The following is a 24,228-nucleotide window of genomic DNA, read 5'->3' as shown; positions in this document are numbered from 1 at the left end:
TTGCCGTCGGTGCTGCTTTTGCTCATCTCTACACCACACCCATGTACTGAAACTGTATTCCGCGTGTCGCCGGGCATCGCTGCGGTAGACCGGCGTCCACGCGAACGGCATGATCGATCTTACATTTTACACCATGGGTGATCATTTGTCTAGTCCGTGGAGTGTGGAACTGCCGTTAGTTATGTATGGACAGTTCATGAGTGCCCTTCACTCCATGGCAAGGGCACACGTCTGGGACAACCCTGCGCTACTACTTGCCTTGGAATCCACTGATGGCCGGAAGGGTGGTGTACATGTACTTCAGTTAGGACGAGGAGCAGCCGTGGTTTCCTACCTCTCCCGTGGGGACATGACTGGCTGCCTTCACTGTCTCACAAAGTGTTTCCTATCACGCATGACACGTTCACACCTCCTTTAAGATGGCTCTCCACTCCAGTGTGACATCTTCTTTAGGAGTATGTAACGAGGAATCCCGTACCGCGGCTCTTCAGAATAATAATGTGCTCCCTTTTGCAACATCTCCATCATCAGTAAATAAAGATTGATTCCTTTCACGAGACTGATCGATCGCCGGAGCTTTGGCTGCATCCTGAGTGCCTTTCATGGAGTCTCGTCGGCGGGTCGGTCTGACGGCGACGACTGCGTTCTGCGCCTTGCAATGGAACTGCCGACTTGAAGTCCATTTTTTCGACAAAGGACTGCAAGTCCATAAAGTCTGCGTCCCATTCCACGTCTGAAAATACACTCTGGTCCGACTCCGAGTCGACGGAGATGCTCGGTTTTTCGCATTTCAGCACTGCATAATAACTAACAGGCCTCCGTGCTCAGGTCAGCGGGCATTCCTGTCCCTCTGTAGTGCTATCCAAACAGCAACGGCCAACAGGCACTGAGCGGGTTCGCCAGACTTCCGTTTGGCATTTGAATAATGGCATGTCTCAGGTCAAAGTCGCTGGACCTGTCAGGCGAAACGTTCAAGGGTCTTGAAATCTTGAAACGATCGTCGGAAGACAAAATCAGAGAAATGAAAAATATTGGTTGTGTTGCTCTCCTAGCTACCAGTCCACGCTGTAAAATAAGCTCTTCGTGTTCCCAGCCCATTCTTGTAAGCCAACATGATGCAAACAAAGCAACTATGCCGCATGAAAGTTACTCCGGAGTAAGCTAATCGCCGTTGACCGTTCCTACTCGAGATAAAAGGGACCATTTCTACTCATCAAGATATATATAAGGGACAATCATTGTGTCAAGGAACCAACAGCAATTGATCGACGAGGGTTCAAATTCTAAGCATAAGCCTCACATGTCCGACTTATTCAGCACATGATGAGAAGTTAACTTGCACTTCAAACTACATATGAATATATTGTGTTTATTTTTTCATTCTTAGTTGCTCACTTCATTAAGGAAAAGTACTGCCCAGTTTAATTTAAAATGAGCAAGGAAAAACTTTTTCTTCCATGGATATTCCACATGCATAGTAACGGCACTCGTAAGTTGTGACAACCCCTGGCCCCCGCGTCGCTCCCGCAGGGGCGCTCGGGCGGCGTAACCCTAGCCCGCCGCCGGCCCTCTCCCCCACCTCTCCTCTCCCTCGTCGCCACCGGAGGTGGCCGCCGGCTCGCCGCTCGGCCGCCGGTGAAGGTGGCGGCGAGGATCTGGCCGCCCCGTTCTTCGTCGGGGGGCTTTGGATCCGTGGCGGCGGCATCGGCTGGTGGATCGACGCCGGGTCTGCGGTGACCGGTGCTCGTTGGTGCTGGCCGTTCTTCCTCGGCCGCGGGGGCGGCGAGGCGGCGGCAAGTGGCGGCTGTGGTGCGGGCGTCTCGGCGGCGCCCGATCCAGATCTGAAGGCCTCCGTCTACTTCAACCAGGGCTGCCTCCGATGGTCCTGCTTTGGGCGGCCTTTGTCGCCGGAGTTGTACCGGTTTGACGGCTGGAGGTGGGAGGTGGCTCCGGAGAAATCCGAGGCCAGCAGTGCTGGCCACGACGGCGGCGACGCCCGAGGGCGTCGTACCCTTCTTGTAGGCGCTGTCCAGGTTGCCTCCTTCCACCCAGCTCGTATGCCGGGCGAAAGCCCAAATCCTTGCCGGATCGAGCGATAGCGGCGCTCCGGGCGTCGTCACCCTCTTGGGGGTGTCGTTCGTGGTGAGCTTGGGGTGGATGTGATGCTTTGGTTGCTTGGCGGCGGTTGGTGGCGTGGTCGGAGTTCGTCTGGTGGCGGTGCGTTGGCGCTCTGCCGCCTATGTGCTCAGCCTCGGAGTCCTTCTTCCACGGTGCTTGGTCTTCAGCAGCCCTGCCGGACTCGGCGGGGCGGTGCTTCATCTCACACATTGATGGCGGCGGTTATCGGCGGCATGGCGTTGTGGAGGCTCGGCGTCCGATGCGCGGGATGGACTCGCGCAGGAGGAGGTAGCTGTCTGGCGTAATGGTGACGTCGATGGCTGAGTGGCCAGACAAGGTAGATGCCTCAATATGATCTGAAGACGGACCTGTGGAAGATGGCGGCGACGACACACGAGTGCGTCTGACCGGATAGTGCCCCAGACCCGGTATGTGGCTCGGCTGGGGCTTCCGGCTTTTGATGTTAGGCTTAGGTGAGTGGTCTGAGTGGCCCAGCTAGCACCCCTTCATCGTATGGATAGGAGTAGCGGCATATGTTGCCAAGATGGTGGATTCAGGCATATTGTTGTAATACTTTGTAAGGTCCTCGAGAATAATCAATAAAGTGGCCGTATGCATCTCCCAGATGCAGAGGCCGGGGGTCATCCTCCTTTTCTAAAAAAAAGTTGTAAACCTTATCGCGGGCACTTGTAAGATATATGAGGCGAAGCCCAGCTTTCCCCATCGACCTGATAGCACCGCCATGGGTTCCTCTACCCTCCGCCAGCTGCTACAGCGGCACGAGGGTGGGAGAACCTTAGATCAATGTGTTTGGACCGTGTCCCGTAGGATTCTCGAGTTCTTCGTCACCGGTGAAGTTAGGGCTTCACCACGATGGGAATAATTGTTCCTCGGCTTTTTGCATGTCAATGGTCTTCCTTGGAGGGACGTCAACGAGTCGAAGGATGGTGTCGACCGCTGGAGGGGATACTGTTGTGGTGTGTGTTTTCTCCAGTTCCATCTTCTTTCGATTAAGCTCTGCCAAATACGACTTCATCGGGGAACTTGTGAGGTCTGTATTCCCTACCAGGCCACGCTGTAAAATAAGCACTTCAAGTTCGCAACCCATTTTTGTAAAGCAACATGTTGCAAACAAAATAACTATGCCCAAAAGTTAGCCCACTATTGACCGTTTCGACTTGAGATAGAAGCGGACCATTTCTACTCAAGATATAAGGGACAATCATTGTGTCAACGAAGGAACCTACAATATATAATCCATGAGGCTTGAAAATTTAAACACGGGCTTCACATTTTTGCACACAAATATCATTGATAACAAAAGACAGGTTCGTTGAAAACGACCACTTGATGATCTTGTCGACCTGAAAACAAATAATAAACTTGAACATAACAAAATTTGGGGCCACATTCATTTGCAGGAATTTTGCAGGCAAGGGAAATGGGAAAAGTTCCTACGAAAAAAGGGTCAATATGTCGATTACTCAGCACATGATGAGAAATTACTGTGCACTTCAAACTACAATCCAAATACTTTGGATTTATCTTTCCATGCTTTGTTGCCAACTTCATTAAGAAAAAGTACTCCCCAATTAAAAATGAGCAAGTAACTTTTCCTTTTGATTTTGTAGAGAATTTTTTCCTGTAGTTACACTCTTTTTCTTCTCTCGATACATACTCCATATGCAAGATCGGAAGAAAACTGCACCGCTTCGTACGGATGGGCGACACGGGTGGTTGTCGATCCAGTTTTCCAGGCGATCCTTTCCCAGCGTGTTCTCCCCTCGCCGCTGCCGGGCTTGTCCACATAGCCGAAGGCGGCGGCGGGGCTCCGTTCCTATTGCTATTGGGGCGCGAGTGATGATGTACAATGACACTTTGATGCAGTGAAGGCGGAAATGGTGTAGCAGGGGTGGCAGCACGCCTTTCCCTATGCAGTGGGAGCCCAAAGACCCAGAAGGAGCCGGCACCGCCATCTCCCCAAATTGAGAGATCCCACTCATCGAGCCAGGGTCGGCGTTGTTCCTATGGCGATATCTTTGACGTCGGGGCATGGCGGGATGATATGGTGATCATGGAGCAGTGTGGCGGTGGCCATACAACGGTCTGGCATGCCCACTGTTGGGCGGTGTCGGTCGTGTTCGGCTGGCTGGCGCTGCCCCGTTGAAGGCGACATCATCGGACAATGGTCGCTAGAGAGGCTTGGACCTTCAGATCCGATCGGGTTCACGATCTGCATCGTTAGTGGCAATGCATGATGGTGGTCGTATCCTCCACCTCAGTGTTAGCTGCTGCCACAAGCAAGACGACGAAGGTAGTGGCAGCATGTGGTGTTGTTGACCCTGAGGTCGCTGATGGCGGAGAGCGAGGCGGAAACGAGGCCGCCTGAGGCGATCGGGGATCTTCCGCGGTCGTCGCGATCCTCGCCCGGCGGCGGCGTAGGGGGGCCGTCACAGATCGGTTCTCGTTCTCACAATTCTCGCGCGGTGGTGTCGACGAGAGGGAAGGATGGGCCGACGGGATCTGGCGGTGACCGTGTCGCCTCGTCGCAGCTTGAGTTCGGACGGGAGGAGAGACGATGGACTCAATGGAGGGTTTCTTTTGCCGACAGGTCGGATCCGGGCATATGGATCGAAGGGCGTCTTCGATTCACTCTGCCTTCGCGCTGGATGGCGCTCCTCGATCTGGAGAACGAAGTGCTCGCCGGCGAATATCTTCCGGACGGCGACTTGATTGAGGTGGGGTTTCAATTCAAATTTGATTCTTATAGCGTGGTTGTGGGCGATTGCGTGCAGATTGACGTACGCCCAAAGGAAACGGAGAAGATTGACCTAACGGGGCACATAGCGATGGCGACGTTGGCGCCGGGGGCTTCGACATCTGCCCGCGATGTTGCTTCCGGTGATCGCCGGAGGGTGGGTGGGAGATTTTGGGTTCTTGCGGATGATGACAGCGGTGATGACGAGGTCGACGACGGGCGCTCCGGAGGCTCGACGACCTGCTCGCCTACTCCCTCAGATATACTCTGTGAGGCTTGTTCCGGCCAAGATGAGGACGAGGTGGCAGAGATTGTGGAGACGGTCGTCCCTCCTGAGGACCCGGCGAGGAACGGCCTGCGGCCCGGAGAGAAGATGGAGCTGCTCCGGCGTGTCGTGCGTCGGAGGACGGCGGCGAACGCACCTCGGCCCTGGAGGGGTCCAATTCCCAAGGTAAGTCTTCCCAAACTTACAGTATTCGATTTGGTTGCGCCGGAGGCGTGGACGGCTGTGGTCAGACGGAAGAAGGGCTCCCGTGCGGCGGCCGGCCGGCAGCAGGCGGCGCCGGCGGCATTGATCGGGATCGCGGCGGCGAGGGCCCTGCGTTTGAATTCCCTGATTGGCGCGTGTGGGCCTCCGGTGGCTACTGGGCCTCCTTCGGCTGGGTATGTGGCCCAGTGCGAAGGGACTGCAGTTGGGCCGGGCCTAGTATTACTGGAAAAGGACGTGAGGGAGGCATGCAGTGGTCGACCGGTTTCCTCTTCTCCCTGCTCGCGCCGTAGGGTTCTGGTGCGGCGCCTCCCTCATCGGCGGGCGGATCCTGGCGGCCGTGCTCGTCGCATCCCCCCGCTAGTGTCCATGGCGGGACGTGGTGTGGCGGGGAAGAGACCGGCCGAGCTCCCTGGGACGGGTCGCGCTGGGACTGCGCCGGGCGTTGGCCGTGCTGCGGCGACTGCTGTGCCGCCGCCATCTACTACCTCCGGTCGTGGAGTTGGCCGGGGCGCGGTGCCCCCCGTGCCGCTCGTGGGAGGGCGCGGCGGAACGTTGCCGGGTGCGGCCGTGGGGCGTGGTGCCACGGCGTCTGCCGGAGCTCGCGTACCGGTGATTGCGGCCTCGGGATTGGCGCCTAGTCGTGGTGGGCAGACTGGTGGGGCTGCGGGTCGGGGCGGCACGGCGACTAAGCCGCCAACGACGGGGGCGACAGGGGCTGTGGGACATCTGCCTAGGCAAGCACCGCCACCCCACTTCGTCACCAAACCTGTGGCTGGTGCTAATGCCGCGCCTCGGGGACAATGGGGAGATGATGGTTTTGACGCATATGGGGCAGGTGTGCAGCGTGGCTCGTCGTCGACGGGTGGCGGCCGAGGTTACGCTTGGCAGAGCGACGGTTCGGCCGAGCGACCGCTCCTGGGCCCCCAGGGTGGTTTTGTTGAGGGTGCTTCTGGTCCGGATTCTAGACAGCGTGGTGGCTTCCGAGGGCATCGTGTTGGTCGGGGCGGGCGAGGGGGCCGATACCGTCCACGACCGCCGCCACCACCGGTCGTTGTCGAGCAGATGACTGATAGCGGGGTGCAGAGGAGCCTGTGTTGTCCGATCACGCTATGGAGGTAGTGACGGCTCTTGCTTCTGCTCCGGTTCCTGAGAATGAGGTTATGCCTGATGTGTCCGCGGAGATGATGGACAGGGCTGAGTCTGATAGAGCGTCCAAGTGGGCGCGCAGGAAGGAAAAGATGCTTTGCTATCGTTGCGGAGACAAGGGTCACTTCATTGCGGAGTGTGTGGCACGTTTATGTGATACCTGTGGTAAACTGGCACATGAATCTGGGGATTGTCCTTTATTGCGCGATCAGGCACCTTCACTCATGATGTATGGAGTATACTGTGCTGAGCTAACTTTTTTCGAGTCTCCGACTGAGCACGAGGTGCCTGACGAGTCTCCGAGTAAGACCACGGGGATTGTCAAGGTCACCAGAGGGGAGGTGTCTGAGGCACGGATCGTGCAGAGGCTTCGAGAGCTGGCTCCTGGGGATTTCCAGTGGGACCTTGTCGGTCTTGCTGATAAGATGTTCAGGGTCGAGTGCCCGTCTGTGGAGGATCTGCAGAGGTTGCTGAGTTTTGGGATGTGTAAGGTGCTGGGTACTGATGGTATCCTTGAGTTTCAGGAATGGAAGCTTGTTGAGCCTCAGGGCGTACCGCTTACGCAAGCGTGGCTACGCTTTTCCGGGGCACCTTCCTCTCCACTGCAGGATGCTCGGGTTGTGGCCAGTTTGGGCATTCTTGTGGGGAAGCCTGAGTGTGTGGACATGGCTTTCACCAGAGCTCAAGGGATTGCTCGGGTTCTGGTCAGTATTCTGAACGTTGAGTATGTGCCGGAAGTGGTTAAGTGGGCTTATCGAGGCAGGATTTATAATCTGGTTATTGAGTTTGAGGACGAGAGCCTTCTGTCTGCGCCGGCTCACGTGTCTGACGTTGATATGCATGAGGGTGACGGTGGCGCGGGAGTTCAGGAACCGCCGGTCGAGGACTCTGGACGACAGTTGTCCATGGGGCCGGGGTCCGAGACCGCGACGACCGGGGATGGAGCTGCCCAACCCTCCTCGGTGCCTTCGAAGTCGTTGAGATTTGGATCCTTCGAACCTTTTTCTGCACCGCCGAGGTTGTGGAGCGATCGGGTTGAGTCCGAGGAGGCCTTTGAGCTCGCTTTGCCTGCTTTGGATTTTCTGGATGTTGTGGACTCGGGTTCTGGGGATTTCGGGGTTTCATCACTTTCGGTCAAGGGGGCGGAGGAGGTGAGTCGGCAGGTGGCCACTCCCTCTTCTGGTCAGCGCGTGGTTCCCCCTCAGGAGATGCCGCAGCTTACCGGGCCTGATGTGCCGGGAGGAGCCATATGCCAGGCGGTTTCGGGTTGCTCTTTTTGTGCTGAGGACGGGGATGCGGGGCAGGTGGCTCCCGTGTCCTCTTCTTCGCTGGGAGGAGGTCCGGGTCAGGAGGACTCGGATACTTCTTCTCCCGTTGCGTCTTGCTCTCGGTTGGTGCCGGCTTCGCCTTCGGGAGTGGGCTCGGGGCAGGTGGCTCCGGAGCTTTCTCCCATGGTGGTGGCCTCTCCGGTGCAGGTTGGGGAGCCAGGACGGGCGGTCCTGGCTATGTCTCCACCACCCTCGGTGACGGCCCCGTCTGGTGGGGCGCGCCAGGCGTCCCGTCCTCCTACTGGCGCGACTATGGGGAAGCCCATGCAGGTCGCTCGGACTGCGGGTTGGGGTGAGGCAGGAGGCCGTACCCCATCCGCGATCTCTCGGGAGGAGGTCATTGCGTTTGGCGGGATCCAGGATCCCATGTCTGAGGGGCGCCGGGTGAGTGACCGTCTCCAGGCACATCCGGATGTGGACGACATCCAGCAACGGTGCGCCATGAGGGCGGCCAAGCTTCGTGATGTCGAGGTCACTACTGGTATATCGGTCAATACTTCCAATTCCATTTTGCATTTTTCAAATGATGAGATTCTTGATAATGCAAATCAATTAGGAGTTTCTCTAGGTAGTAATGAAACTGAAATTACTAATTCTATTAATGATCTACTTGACCTAGAGGCTGAGCGGGCCTTAGAGATGATTCGCAATATTGCGGCTGTTAAACCCATGTGTGATTCGGAGGTTGATGCGCTCGGGGTCAGGGTGCTTGACAATTTTTGTGCGGATCTTTTGCCTCCTAGTTCTGAGGCGGAGGTAGAGGATGTTTCTACTGAGATAGTTTTGGCAAGCCCCTCTGACACTGGGTATGAGGACCAGTTGCAGAGTCAAGCTATCCTAAAGAGCAAGTGGAAACGGAAGGTATACCCGTTGTCCGCAGTGCGTAGGAGTGCTAGGATGCGTTCGGCAAAAAAATTCTATGATGAACTATGAAAGGAATCTTTTGGAATAGCAGAGGTCTAAGGGACTTGGCTAAAAGAAGGTTTCTTGCTGAGGCGTCTGTCGAGCATCACTTAGATTTTATCGCTCTTTTGGAGACGGGGAGAGATAATTTTGCGCCTCAATTTCTAAATTCTTTGTCGGGGGGTATTGAATTTGATTGGCATTGCTTGCCGCCGAGAGGGAGATTGGGTGGAATCTTACTCGGCGTTAGGTGCGAGACACTTGAGGTTCGCAGTGTGGTTATGGGTGACTTTGCAGTCAAGTTCCGGGTGCGGTCGAAGGAAGATGGGTTTAACTGGGCTCTGGTTGTGGTTTATGGGGCTGCGCAGCCCGAGCTCAAGCCCGATTTCCTGGCTGATCTAGTTCGGATGTGTGGTTCCGAGCAGTTGCCGTACCTGGTGGGGGGTGATTTCAATATTATTAGACGGCGTGAGGATAAGAACAATCATAACTTTGACGGCAGATGGTCGTTCATGTTCAATACTATCATTGAAAGTTTGAACCTGAGAGAAATTGAGCTCTCGGGCAGAAAATTCACCTGGGCTAATGCGCTGCCAAATCCGACGTATGAGAAGTTGGACCGTGTGTTGGCTAGTGTCGATTGGGAACAGAAGTTTCCTCTAGTAACAGTCCAGGCCTTGTCCCATGGTATTTCTGACCACACGCCGCTTTTTGTGGACTCTGGTCAGCCCTCCCACTTGGGGAACAAGAATGTGTTCTCCTTTGAGATGGCTTGGTTTGAACGTGAAGGCTTCCTTGATCTCGTGGCTAGAGAGTGGGCTAAGGATTCAGGAGGAAAGACTGCGCTTCAGCGCTGGCAGAATAAGATCAGGCACTTGAGGAGTTTCCTGCGTGGATGGGCTAAGAATCTTAGCGGGATTTATAAGGTTGAAAAGGAAAGGCTTCTGTCCCTTATTCAGTCCCTGGATGTAAAAGCAGAAACCACGCTTCTGTCGGTCGCGGAGCTTCATGCCAAGCTGGACGCGGAATTGAGGCTGAAAGAACTTCTTAGGGAAGAAGAGTTGAAGTGGGCGTTGCGGGCCAAGGTCCGGAAAGTAGTCCAGGGGGACGCGAACACTGAATTTTTTCACATGATTGCTAATGGTAAGCATCGAAAGAAGAGGATCTTTCAGCTTGAGCAAGATGAGGGTACAATTGTAGGACAGGAGAACCTAAAATTGTACATTACTGAGTTCTATAAGCAGTTGTTTGGCCCTCCAGAAAATAATTGTGTGTCTCTGGATGAGTCCAGGGTTGAGGATGTTCCTCAACTCACAGTTGTGGAGAATGATGTTCTGACGGCTCCTTTTACCGAGAAAGAGGTATTTGAGGCCGTTTCACAAATGGAAAATAACAAAGCGCCGGGCCCAGATGGATTTCCAGCGGAGTTTTATAAGAAATGCTGGTTTATCATTAAAGGAGATTTGTTGCCTTTGTTCAATGATCTGTTTGCTGGGCAGCTTCATCTTTTTCAGCTAAATTTTGAAACGATCACCCTTCTTCCTAAGAAAACAGAGGCTGTGAGAATTGAGCAATTCAGGCCAATCTGTCTTCTTAATGTTAGTTTCAAAATTTTCACCAAGGTCGGGACCAATAGGCTCTCATAGATCGCGCATGCTGTTGTGCAGCCTACCCAAACTGCCTTCATGCCGGACAGGAACATCCTTGAGGGTGTTGTGGTCCTACATGAAACGCTCCATGAAATCCACACGAAAAAGCTGGATGGGGTTGTTTTCAAAGTGGATTTCGAAAAAGCGTATGACAAAGTCAAATGGCCTTTCCTTCAACAGGCTTTACGCATGAAGGGTTTTGATGAGGCCTGGCGACGCCAGGTAGAATCCTTTACACAAAAAGCTAGTGTTGGAATTAAAATAAATGATGATATAGGTCATTATTTCCAGACACACAAAGGCCTGAGGCAAGGAGATCCAATGTCCCCTATATTGTTCAACATTGTAGTCGATATGTTGGCCATTCTCATAGGCAGGGCAAAGAACGCCGGTCAGGTAGGTGGCTTGGTGCCTAACCTAGTTGATGGGGGTGTGTCCATTTTGCAGTACGCTGATGATACAATCATCTTCATGGAGCATGACTTGGCAAAAGCGAGAAACATGAAGCTGGTGTTGTGTTTATTTGAACAATTGTCCGGTTTAAAGATTAACTTTCATAAAAGCGAGTTGTTCTGCTTTGGTAGAGACAAGGAGGAACAAGAGGCTTATAGGCAATTGTTTGGTTGTGAATTAGGGGCTTTACCTTTTACTTACCTAGGTATACCCATTCATCATCGTAAGCTCACGAACAGAGAGTGGAAATGTATCGAAGATCGGTTCGAAAAGAAACTTAGTTGCTGGAAGGGCAAACTTCTGTCTTATGGAGGCCGGTTAATTCTTATTAATTCGGTGCTCACAAGTTTGCCGATGTTCCTCCTATCTTTCTTTGAGGTTCCAGTTGGGGTTAGGAAAAGGCTGGACTTCTATCGGTCAAGATTTTTTTGGCAGAGTGATGATCTTAAGAGAAAGTATAGACTCACCAAGTGGGATATTATTTGTCGTCCTAAGGATCAGGGGGGTTGGGTATCGAGAATCTTGAGGTCAAGAACAGATGCCTGCTTAGTAAGTGGCTATATAAGTTATCAGTTGGGACTGATGCGACTTGGGCACAGATTCTTCGTAACAAGTATCTGCAATCCAAAACTTTGTCACAGGTGACAGTGAGACCAACTGATTTGCCATTTTGGAAGGGGCTTATGAGAGTTAAGGCAGCCTTCTTTAATAGAACAAAGTTTATTGTCGGCGATGGTAACGATACTCGCTTCTGGGAGGACACTTGGCTTGGTGAGACACCTTTGGCACTACAGTACCCAACTCTGTATCGTATTGTGCATCGTCGTGATGCGCTTGTGGCAACGATTATGCAGGCCACCCCCCTTAATATTCAGTTTAGGAGGGTGCTTGTTGGTAATAGATGGGAAGCTTGGCTTCATCTGGTGCGTAGACTGATGGAGGTTCAGCTACAGCACCAGCCCGATCAGTTGTGTTGGAAACTTACTAGGTCTGGACAATTTACTGTTAAATCGATGTACATCGATGTTATTAACTCGAGTGTCATTCCTAACTCCAAACATGTTTGGAAAGTCAAAGTTCCTTTGAAAATCAAAGTGTTTATGTGGTTTGTCCATAAACAGGTCATTCTAACAAAGGACAACTTGGTTAAGCGCAATTGGACAGGATCTACTAGGTGTAGTTTCTGTGATCGGGATGAAACCATCAAGCATCTATTCTTTGAGTGCCCGTTGGCAAGAATTTTGTGGCGCTCCGTGAAAATTGCTTTTAACATTACTCCTCCGAGTTCGGTCGGGTCATTATTTGGAACGTGGCTGGATGGGATAGAGTCCGTTACAGCTAAACACATTCGTGTAGGAGTTTGTGCGCTGTTATGGGCAATTTGGAACTGCAGAAATGATTTGGCTTTTAACAGAATAACTACTATTCATTTTTTGCAGGTTGTATTCCGTGCTACGGCGTTGATCCGTATGTGGTCCCTACTCACTCCGACGGAGGCCAGGGAGCGTTTGGTTACTGGATCTGTCCGGTGGGAGATGGTAGCGCGGGATATCTTCAACCGGTTTGGATGGCGGTCATGTAATAGGATAGGCAATTAGTTTTCCTACCTTTATTTCTGCCAGTCGGTTGTGGCTTTATGGCCTTTTTTGTTTTCGTGTCGAGGTCTATGTGGGCTCGACGTTGCTTTCTTTTACGACTATTCGACATTGTTGAACCTATTTTATTTATCTAAGTGGCCGTATGCATCGACCTGATGCAGAGGCCGGGGAGTCCCCCCTTTTCCAAAAAGAAAGCATGTGGTGTTGTCTTTGGATGCAGATCAGTCATCGGCTTCCACGTGTGAGGATGATGCGGGGTCGTCGAAGCGTCCTAGCCTCGGGATTTTGACGGTGTCGGTGACCTTCCTCCCTTGTCAAAGTCTACATTGATGACCCATAAGAAGAGGGGATCTATCGTAGTCTTTTCGATAAGTAAGAGTGTCGAACCCAACGAGGAGCAGAAGGAAATGATAAGCGGTTTTCAGTAAGGTATTCTCTGCAAGCACTGAAATTGTCGGTAACAGATAGTTTTGTGATAAGATAAATTGTAACGGGTAACAAGTAACAAGTATAAATAAAGTGCAGCAAGATGGCCCAATCCTTTTTGTAGCAAAGGACAAGCCTGGACAATTTCTTATATGAAGGAAAACGCTTCCAAGGACACATGGAAATTATCGTCAAGCTAGTTTTCATCACGTTCATATGATTCGCGTTCGGTACTTTGATAATTTGATATGTGGGTGGACCGGTGCTTGGGTGCTTCCCTTACTTGGACAAGCATCCCACTTATTATTAACTCCTATTGCAAGCATCCGCAACTACAAAAGAAGTATTAAGGTAAACCTAACCATAGCATGAAACATATGGATCCAAATCAGCCCCTTACGAAGCAATGCATAAACTAGCGTTTAAGCTTCTGTCACTCTAGCAACCCATCAACTACTTATTACTTCCCAATGCCTTCCTCTAGGCCCAAATAATGGTGAAGTGTCATGTAGTCGACGTCCACATGACACCACTAGAGGAGAGACAACATACATCTCATCAAAATATCGAACGAATACCAAATTCACATGACTACTAATAGCAAGACTTCTCCCATGTCCTCAGGAACAAACGTAACTACTCACAAAGCATATTCATGTTCATAATCAGAGGAGTATTAATATGCATAATGGATCTGAACATATGATCTTCCACCAAATAAACCAACTAGCATCAACTACAAGGAGTAATCAACACTACTAGCAACCTACAGGTACCAATCTCAGACTTAGAGACAAGAATTGGATACAAGAGATGAACTAGGGTTTGAGAGGAGATGGTGCTGGTGAAGATGTTGATGGAGATTGGACCCCTCCCGATGAGAGGAGCATTGGTGATGACGATGGCGATGATTTCCCCCTCCCGGAGGGAAGTTTCCCCGGCAGAACAGCTTCGTCGGAGCCCTAGATTGGTTCCGCCAAGGTTCCGCCTCGTGGCGGCAGAGTCTCTTCCCGAAAGCTTGCTTATGATTTTTTCTCGGACGAAAGACTTCATATAGCAGAAGATGGGCACCGGAGGGCCACCAGGGGGCCCATGAGGCAGGGGGCGCGCCCAGGGAGTAGGGCGCGCCCCCACCCTCGTGGCCAGGGTGTGGGTCCCCTCTGGTATTTTCTTCGCTCAGTATTTTTTATTATTTCCAAAAATAACTTTCGTGGAGTTTCAGGACTTTTGGAGTTGTGCAGAATAGGTCTCTAATAATTGCTCCTTTTCCAGCCCAGAATTCCAGCTGCCGGCATTCTCCCTCTTTATGTAAACCTTGTAAAATAATAAAGAATAGGCATAAGTATTGTGACATAATGTGTAATAACAGCCCATAATGCAATAAATATCGATATAAAAGCATGATGCAAAATGGACGTATCAACTCCCCCAAGCTTAGACCTCGCTTGTCCTCAAGCGGAAGCCGATAACGATAAATATGTCCACATGTTTAGAGATAGAGGTGTCGATAAAATAAAATAAAATACGGACATGAGGGCATCATGATCATTCTTATAACAGCAACATATATGAATATTGTCATATTATTTCTTATGCTAAAGTAACAATCTATTCACAATGTAAAGTTTGAATTAGAAACTTCATTGAGAACTAACAAACTATAATCTCAGTCATTGAGGCAATTGCAATTTATCATAACATCGGAAAGAGTCTATGTAAGAGCTTTTCAGCAAGTCCACATACTCAACTATCATTTAGTCTTTCACAATTGCTAACACTCACGCAATACACGTGGTTACGGAGTTTTAATTGGACACGGAGAAAGATAAGGGCTTATAGTGTTGCCTCCCAACCTTTTACCTCAAGGTTAATGTCAACAATAATAGCTCATGCTAACTTACATCCAATTAGATATATATTAGGATCTTTCCAACACACTGTGCTTGCCAAAGGATAAACTGTAAAAAGGAAAGGTGAAGATCACCATGACTCTTGCATAAAGTAGAAGGTAAAAGTAAAAGATAGGCCCTTCGCAGAGGGAAGCGGAGGTTGTCATGCGCTTTCATGGTTGGATGCACGAAATCTTAATGCAAAAGAACGTCACTTTATATTGCCACTTGTGATATGGACCTTTATTATGCAGTCCGTCGCTTTTATTTCTTCCACATCACAAGATCGTATAAAGCTTATTTTCTCCCACACTAATAAGTCATACATATTTAGAGAGCAATTTTTATTACTTGCACCGATGACAACTTATTTGAAGGATCTTACTCAATCCATAGGTAGATATGGTGGACTCTCATGGCAAAATTGGGTTTAAGGGTATTTGGAAGCACAAGTAGTATCTCTACTTGGTGCAAAGAATTTGGCTAGCATGAGGGAGAAAGGAAAGCTCAACATGTTGGATGATCCATGACAATATACTTTATTTCAGATATAAGAAAACATAACCCATTACGTTGTCTTCCTTGTCCAACATTAACTCTTTAGCATGTCATACTTTAATGAGTGCTCGCAATCATAAAAGATGTCCAAGATAGTATATTTATATGTGAAACCTCTCTTTCTTTATTACTTCCTATTAATTGCAACGATGACCAGAACTATGTTTGTCAACTCTCAACAACTTTAAATCATCATACCCTTTATATGTGAAGTCATTACTCTCCATAAGATCAATATGATCTCTTTTATTTCTTCTTTTTCTTTTATTCCCTCAAGATCATAGCACAATAATCAAGCCCTTGACTCAACACTAATCTTTATAGCTCACGGAGTCGATTACATAGAAGGATCATAAAGCAAAACTCAAAGCTAAATCATACTAAAACTTTATTCTACTAGATCAAGGCATTACCAAAAGGATCGAACTAAGAAAAACAGTAAAGATAGGAGTGTGATGGTGATACGATACCGGGGCACCTCCCCCAAGCTTGGCAGTTGCCAAGGGGAGTGCCCATACCCATGTGATTATATCTCTTTTGCTAGTGAAGAGGATGGTGGTGATGATGGCAATTGTGCTTTCAGCTTCTTCATGTTGTAATTGAGAAGAGCAATTTCCTCCTTTAAATCATCGACCTCCGATTCCAGCTTCAAGATCTTGTCGCATAAATCTCCTTTGCTTTTCTGCCGAAAACGAGAAGGAATAGATCGGTTGTTAGACAGTTTAGCCCTCTTAGGGAGACTAGACTTCTTAAACTTCACGTGCATATCCCAAGGTTGAGGTAGAGGGACATCTTCCTCCTCCGAACTTGAATCTTTGATCTTCATCAAATGAGAATCCTCCTCCTCATCCGTGGTTCGACCACAAGGAGATAGATCTCCATAGGTCTTGGGGTCAGCGGTGAGGTGTGAGACATAGCTCTCTCCGTCAGAATCCTGAGATGACATCTTGCTCTAATCTGCGGCAGAAACAGCTCGAAACAAGAACAAAGTATATTTGCGTGATACAAGAGTCAAAACCTTCGGGACATTATATAATGAATTTTTACCGACCAAAAGAAGTATTGTGCAAGAAAACGGAGTCCGGAGAGCACACGAGGTGCCCACGAGGCAGGGGGCGCGCCCAGGGGGGTAGGGCGCGCCTCCCACCCTCGTGGAAGCCTCGTGTCCTTCCCAGACTACTTCTTATTTTCCTATTTTCTTAAATATTCCAAAACGGAGAAAATTTGACATTAGAACTGTTTTGGAGTCGGTTTACTTACTGTACCACATACCTATTCCTTTTCGGAGTCTGAAACGTTCTAGAAAGTGTCCCTTATGTATTCCTCCGGTGTTACGGTTTCAATAATATTAGTTTCAACATTTATAGGATTACCTGAGATATAATGTTTGATTCTTTGACCGTTCACCACCTTCGGATTTGTGCCTTCGAAGTTGTTGATTTTTATGGCACCGGAACGATAGACCTCCTCGATAACGTAAGGACCTTCCCATTTAGAGAGAAGTTTTCCTGCAAAAAATCTTAAACGAGAGTTGAATAGTAACACATAATCACCTACATTAAACTCACGCTTTTGTATCCTTTTGTCATGCCATCTTTTAACTTTTTCTTTAAACAGTTTGGCATTCTCATAGGCTTGGGTTCTCCATTCATCAAGTGAGCTAATGTCAAATAGCCTCTTCTCACCGGCAAGTTTGAAATCATAATTGAGCTCTTTAATAGCCCAATATGCCTTATGTTCTAGTTCGAGAGGTAAATGACATGCTTTTCCATAAACCATTTTATACAGAGACATTCCCATAGGATTTTATATGCAGTTCTATAGGCCCATGATGCATCATCAAGTTTCTTGGACCAGTTCTTTCTAGATCTATTAACAGTCGTTTGCAAAATTAATTTGAGCTCTCTGTTACTCAATTCTACTTGACCACTAAATTGTGGGTGATAAGGGGATGCAATTCTATGATTAACATCATACTTAGCAAGCATTTTACGAAAAGCACCATGAATAAAATGTGAACCACCATCAGTCATTAAATATCTAGGGACTCCAAACCTCGGAAAATAATTTCTTTAAGCATCTTAATAGAAGTGTTATGATCAGCACTACTAGTTGGAATAGCTTCTACCCACTTAGTAACGTAATCAACAGTAACTAAAATATGTGTATATCCATTAGAGGCAGGAAACGGTCCCATATAATCAAAGCCCCAAACATCAAATGGTTCAATAACAAGTGAATAATTCATAGGCATTTCCTGACGTCTACTAATATTACCAATTCTTTGACATTCATCACAATACAGGACAAACTTACGAGCATCCTTGAAGAGAGTAGGCCAATAAAAACCAGATTGCAATACCTTGTGTGCAGTTCTATCTCCAGCGTGGTGTCCTCCATAAGCCTCGGAGTGACACTTGTGTAGGATCTGTTCCTGTTCATGCTTAGGTATACAACGTCTAATAACACCATCTACTCCTTGTTTATAAAGATGTGGGTCATCCCAGAAGTAATGTCTTAAATCGTAGAAAAACTTTTTCTTTTGCTGGTATGTGAAACTAGGTGGTATAAATTTAGCAACAATGTAATTAGCATAATCAGCATACCATGGAGCAGTACGAGAAGCATTTATGACATTCAGTTGTTCATCAGGAAAGCTATCATCAATAGGTAGTGGGTCATCAAGAACATTTTCTAACCTAGACAAGTTGTCTGCAACGGGGTTCTCGGCTCCCTTTCTATCAATAATATGCAAATCAAATTCTTGTAGCAAGAGAACCCATCTAATAAGTCTAGGTTTAGCATCTTTATTTTCCATAAGATATTTAATAACAGCATGATCAGTGTGAATAGTTACTTTAGAATCAACAATATAAGGTCTGAACTTATCACAAGCAAATACAACTGCTAAGAATTCTTTTTCAGTAGTGGCATAATTTCTCTGGGCACTGTCTAGAGTTTTACTAGCATATTGAATGCCATTTAATTTCTTATCAACTCTTTGCCCTAGAACAGCACCTACAGCATAATCACTAGCATCACACATAATTTCAAAGGGTAAATTCCAGTCGGGTGGCTGAACGATAGGTGCAGAGATTAATGCTTTCTTAAGTATTTCAAATACTTCTACACAATCATCATCAAAAACAAAAGGAATATCTTTTTGTAATAGATTAGTCAGAGGCCGAGAAATTTTTGAGAAGTCCTTAATGAACCTCCTATAAAAACCGGCATGACCAAGGAAACTCCTTATACCTTTGATGTCCTTGGGACATGGCATCTTTTCAATAGCATCAACTTTAGCTTTATCAACTTCAATACCTCTTTCAGAAATTTTATGCCCCAAGACAATACCTTCATTAACCATAAAGTGGCACTTCTCCCAGTTCAAGACAAGGTTAGTGTCTTCACATCTCTGCAAAACTCGATCAAGGTTGCTCAAGCAATCATCAAAAGAGGATCCATAAACAGAGAAGTCGTCCATGAAAACCTCACAAATCTTTTCACAAGAATCTGAGAATATAGCCATCATACATCTTTGAAAGGTAGCAGGTGCATTACATAAACCAAAAGGCATACGTCTATAAGCAAAGGTACCGAAAGGGCAAGTAAAAGTGGTCTTTGCTTGATCATCAGCTGACACAGGTATTTGAGAGAAGCCAGAGTAACCATCTAGAAAGCAAAAATGTGTATGTTTGGATAGTCTTTCTAGCATTTGATCAATGAAAGGCAAAGGGTAATGATCTTTTTTAGTAGCTTTATTTAATTTGCGGAAATCAATTACCATCCTATAACCTGTAATAATTCTTTGTGGAATCAATTCATCTTTATCATTAGGAACGACAGTAATACCTCCCTTCTTAGGGACAAAATGGACAGGACTTACCCACTGACTATCAGCAACAAGATAAATTATACCTGCCTCAAGGAGCTTTAGTATTTCCTTTCTTACCACTTCCTTCATCTTCGGATTTAGTCGTCGTTGGTGATCAATAACTGGTTTGGCATCTTTCTCCAAATTTATTTTGTGTTGGCATAGAGTGGGACTAATGCCCTTAAGATCATCGAGAGTATATCCAATAGCAGCACGGTGTTTCTTCGGAGTTTTCAATAATTTCCGTTCTTCATGCTCTGAAAGGTTAGCACTAATAATAACAGGATATATCTTCTTTTCATCAAGATAAGCATATTTAAGAGTATCAGGTAATGGTTTAAGCTCAAACACGGGATCACCCTTGGGTGGAGGAGGATCCCCTAGGATTTCAATAGGCAAGTTGTGTTTCAGAATAGGTCCCTGTTTAAAGAATACTTCATCTATTTCCCTTCTTTCATTCATAAACATATCATTCTCATGGTCTAGCAAATATTATTCTAAAGGATCATTAGGGGGTGCGGCAATAGAAGCAAGACCAATAATTTCATCTTTACTAGGCAATTCCTCATCACGAGGTTGTCTATGAAATTTAGAGAAATTAAACTCATGAGACATATCATCCAAACCAATAGTAACAACGTCCTTTTTGCAGTCTATCCTAGCATTAACAGTGTTCAAGAAGGGTCTACCAAATATGATGGGACAAAAGCTATCTTGTGGGGAACCAAGAACAAGAAAATCAGCAGGGTATTTAGCTTTCCCACACAAGACTTCAACATCTCTAACAATCCCAATTGGTGAAATAGTATCTCTATTAGCAAGCTTAATGGTAACATCAATTTCTTCTAACTCAGCGGGTGCAATACCATGCATAATTTCTTGATATAAGGAAATACGTATTGCACTAGCACTAGCACCCATATCACACAAGCCATGATAACAATGATCTCCTATTTTAACAGAAATAACCGGCATGCCTACAACAGGTCTATGTTTATCTTTGGCACCAGGTTTAGAAATTCTAGCGGTCTCATCACAGAAGTAAATAACATGCAATATTAGGTTCAACTTTAACTTGCTCAGGAGGTTTGTGTGTCCTAATATTACTTTTGTTGATACAGTTGAATCTTTAGCATGATCTTTTAACCTAACAGGGAAAGGTGGTTTCTCAACATAAGCAGTAGGAACAACAGGATCATTATAAGTGACAATCTTTTCTTCAACTTTAATAGGTGCAACTACTTTTACTTCAACGGGAGGATTATATTTAAACCACTTCTCCTTAGGGAGATCAACATGAGTAGCAAAGGATTCACAGAAAGAAGCTACTATCTCAGAGTCAAGTCCATATTTAGTGCTAAATTTACGGAAAACATCGGTATCCATAAAAGATTTAACACAATCAAACGTAGGTGTTATACCTGACTCCTTACCTTCGTCGAGATCCCAATCTTCAGAGTTGCGTTTAATTCTTTCCAATAAATTCCATTTGAATTCAATAGTCTTCATCATAAAGGAACCATTACAAGAAGTATCGAGCATGGAGTGATTGTTGTCAGAAAGCCGAGCATAATTTTTTTGAATAATCATCTCTCTTGAGAGCTCATGATTGGGGCATGAATATAACATTGACTTAAGCCTCCCCCAAGCTTGAGCGATGCTTTCTCCTTCGCGAGGCCAAAAATTATATATATAATTACGATCACAATGAACAAGATGCATAGGATAAAACTTCTGATGAAATTCCAATTTCAATCGCTTGTAGTCCCATGATTCCATATCATCACATAGCCTATACCATGTCAATGCATCTCCCTTCAAAGATAAAGGAAAGACCTTCTTCTTGATAACATCATCGGGCATATCTGCAAGCTTAAATAATCCACATAATTCATCCACATAGATTAAGTGTAAATCGGGATGCAATGTTCCATCTCCTGCAAAAGGATTAGCTAGCAGTTTCTCTATCATACCCAAAGGAATTTCAAAGTAAACATTTTCAGTAGGTTCAGTAGGTTGAGGAGCAACTATTTGCTCTACTGGTCGGGGTGAAGATACCCCGAACAAGCCCCTCAAAGGATTGCTTTCCATAGTAACAAGTGACAGTAAATTTCAGCACACTATATAAATATTTCCTTACCAAATTCCACCTACCAAAGGCGCTTCACTCCCCGGCAACGGCGCCAGAAAAGATTCTTGATGACCCACAAGTATAGGGGATCTATCATAGTCCTTTCGATAAGTAAGAGTGTCAAACCCAACGAGGAGCAGAAGGAAATGATAAGCGGTTTTCAGTAAGGTATTCTCTGCAAGCACTGAAATTGTCGGTAACAGATAGTTCTGTGATAAGATAAATTGTAACGGGTAACAAGTAACAAGTATAAATAAAGTGCAGCAAGATGGCCCAATCCTTTTTGTAGCAAAGGACAAGCCTGGACAATTTCTTATATGAAGGAAAACGCTCCCGAGGACACATGGGAATTATCGTCAAGCTAGTTTTCATCACGTTCATATGATTCGCGTTCGGTACTTTGATAATTTGATATGTAGGTGGACCGGTGCTTGGGTGCTGCCCTTAATTGGACAAGCATCCCACTTATGATTAACTCCTATTGTAAGCATCCGCAACTACAAAAGAAGTATTAAGGTAAACCTAACCATAGCATGAAACATATGGATCCAAATCAGCCCCTTATGAAGCAACGCATAAACTAGGGTTTAATCTTCTGTCACTCTAGCAACCCGTCATCTACTTATTACTTCCCAATGCCTTCATCTAGGCCCAAATAATGGTGAAGTGTCATGTAGTCGACGTTCACATGACACCACTAGAGGAGAGACAACATACATCTCATCAAAATATCGAACGAATACCAAATTCACATGGCTACTAATAGCAAGACTTCTCCCATGTCCTCAGGAACAAACGTAACTACTCACAAAGCATATTCATGTTCATAATCAGAGGAGTATTAATATGCATAATGGATCTGAACATATGATCTTCCACCAAATAAACCAACTAGCATCAACTACAAGGAGTAATCAACACTACTAGCAACCTACAGGTACCAATCTCAGACTTAGAGACAAGAATTGGATACAAGAGATGAACTAGGGTTTGAGAGGAGATAGTGCTGGTGAAGATGTTGATGGAGATTGGCCCCCTCCCGATGAGAGGAGCGTTGGTGATGACGATGGCGATGATCTCCCCCTCCCGGAGGGAAGTTTCCCCCGCAGAACAGCTTCGCTGGAGCCCTAGATTGGTTCCGCCAAGGTTCCGCCTCGTGGCGGCGGAGTCTCTTCCCGAAAGCTTTCTTATGATTTTTTCTCGGACGAAAGACTTCATATAGCAGAAGATGGGCACCGGAGGGCCACCAAGGGGCCCACGAGGCAGGGGGCGCGCCCCCCACCCTCGTGGCCAGGGTGTGGGTCCCCTCTGGTATTTTCTTCGCTCACTATTTTTTATTATTTCCAAAAATAACTTTCGTGGAGTTTCAGGACTTTTGGAGTTGTGCAGAATAGGTCTCTAATAATTGCTCCTTTTCCAGCCCAGAATTCCAGCTGCCGGCATTCTCCCTCTTTATGTAAACCTTGTAAAATAAGAGAGAATAGGCATAAGTATTGTGACATAATGTGTAATAACAGTCCATAATGCAGTTAATATCGATTTAAAAGCATGACGCAAAATGGACGTATCATACATCATGTCGTGGCAAGCGACACTTGTCACGACTCCACTATCTACTCATGCGGGCAATGGTCATCTGTCGCATGGCATATCATGTCATGACTGTGTGCATAGCACCTTGTCTTGAGATCTATAGTGAAAACCCTAGGTCTAACCCTAGTTGGTACAATGGTCTCGTTTTTACGTCATTACTTGTTGAAGATGTTGCTTGGAATTCACTCAGACTCATTCAGGGTGAAAGCACATGATCTACCCGTTGTTGGATCCAGCGGCAGCGGCGCTTGCGTGTCGTTCACTTCATGAGGTTGTTCCTTTTGGAGAACATTTCTCGTAGTCCTTGTGTTGTCAAGAAATGGTTGGTGTGGATGGTCGTTGTTGTATACCGTCGATCACTATTTTGATTGCTCTTTTTTCTTTTCTTTTCTCTCTCTCCGCCTAGGCATAGTTTCATTCTTATATGACTTTGTGCTTTGTCGATATGATGTTTTACCTGTGTGCATTTGTGTTGCTATGTTCATCCTAAATATGCAGAGGTCGGATGTGTGCTCATTGTGCTTGTACCCCCAGATACTATATTTATGTGTAAAAAAACGCATTTTTCGCGCAAAAAAGAATTTGAAATCTTTTTTGGTCCAAAAGCTAAGGAAGACCATTGAAAACCCAAAAGGTCGAAAAAAACCAGAAACAAAAAACCGTTTAAAAGCCAAAAACGCATGCGGAAAAATAAAAAAATCCGGAGGGAGCGCCTAGAGCGCAACACGTGGTGGCGTCTGCGCGCTCTTAGCCCACCCGCAAGTGATAGTTGCGAGGCTCCAGAAGGAGCGCTTGTCAATTAGTTGCTCTCGCAGTTGGGGAAGCGCGCACCCCCAGCCCCATGCGCTCCCTGTTGGGCCGGCCCATGTGCGGGGACGAACGCTCCCTGTTTTTTTGTTCGTTTTTAGTTTTTGTTTTTATTTTCTGTTTTTGTTTTATTATATGTTAAAATAATTCGGGATTACAAAAAGGTTCTAATATTTCAAAATTTTATGAGTTTTGAATTGTCAAAAACAGTTCTCGAATTAAAAAATGTCTATGATTTACAAAAATAAACATTTTTCGAATTTGAATGAACATTTCTTTATATATATGAAAAAAATTATGAGCATTATTTACTAATGATAAACAATTTTAAAACTTGAAGAACAGATTTTGAATTTAGTGAACATTTTTTAACTTGATGAACAAAATTTGTATTCAAGAACTGTTTAAAAAAATGAATGAACAAATTTTGAATTCAATGTTATTTTTTGAATTTGATGAAAAATTAAAATGATAAACAAATTGGAATTTAATGAAAAACATTTAGGT

Source organism: Triticum aestivum, chromosome 5D, assembly GCF_018294505.1.
Source record: "Triticum aestivum cultivar Chinese Spring chromosome 5D, IWGSC CS RefSeq v2.1, whole genome shotgun sequence".
Classification (NCBI taxonomy): Eukaryota; Viridiplantae; Streptophyta; class Magnoliopsida; order Poales; family Poaceae; genus Triticum; species Triticum aestivum.
The sequence above is the reverse complement of the archived record's forward strand: the minus strand, read 5'-3'. Positions refer to the sequence as shown.